This window comes from Etheostoma spectabile, chromosome 3 (genome assembly GCF_008692095.1).
Source record: "Etheostoma spectabile isolate EspeVRDwgs_2016 chromosome 3, UIUC_Espe_1.0, whole genome shotgun sequence".
In the NCBI taxonomy this organism is placed as follows: Eukaryota; Metazoa; Chordata; class Actinopteri; order Perciformes; family Percidae; genus Etheostoma; species Etheostoma spectabile.
The window spans coordinates 28,971,086-28,971,750 of record NC_045735.1 but is presented as its reverse complement, the minus strand read 5'-3'; the positions used below and the strand labels follow the sequence as shown (position 1 = coordinate 28,971,750).

The 665-nt window shown below is 46.5% G+C and overlaps 1 pseudogene; it reads left to right on the top strand.

Moving 5' to 3' along the window:
* The window catches only part of LOC116682595 (succinate receptor 1-like), a 530-nt pseudogene extending 265 nt beyond the window's left edge, over nucleotides 1–265 (top strand).
* Nucleotides 266–665: the final 400 nt, after the last annotated feature.

Sequence of the window (665 nt, the reverse complement as noted above, 5' to 3'; positions counted from 1 at the left end):
ACGATCAGCCTTGATTGTAACAGGGGTGAGCTGGATAGCTGTCAATGTGGAAGTTGCTCCAATGATATCACTGATGATTGATGACCTCCAGAGCGGGAACTGGAGTCGCTGCAGGGATTTTGCCAGCTTGGAAGGAAGTATCAATACACTAGGCTACAGCCTGGTACTCACCGTGATTGGTTACCTTCTCCCTGTGCTTGGACTTTGTGGTTTCTCCTACCAAATTGCCCATCTGCTTCGTGTTACACTCCATTCCAGTGCTTGAGAAATTCGAATAGCTCTGATGAGGCTGGGCAGGCTGTGTACAGAAGACTGGACCATACAGAGCCACAGTGTCTTCGGCCCTGTCTTCTACTTCCTCATGGGTGACAAGTTCAGAGAGCTCCTTCTCGCCAAGCTCAGAAAGCTGGCCAGAAAGACAGAGCAAAGAGGGCCAGACTGAAAAAATTCAACAATTATCCCTATGAGACACACATCAACACAGTGCCTCCATACAAGTGGAGCAGCTCTACCTTTACATGTATTTTCTTAGTTTAATACTTTATTTTATTTCTGCTGTTTTTATTACCTCCACCCACGGAAGTTATGTTTTCAGCTTGACTTGACTTGAAAAACAAGAGGAAGACATAACAAAGTGCGGCAGTGATCCACCACAGCCCCCACCT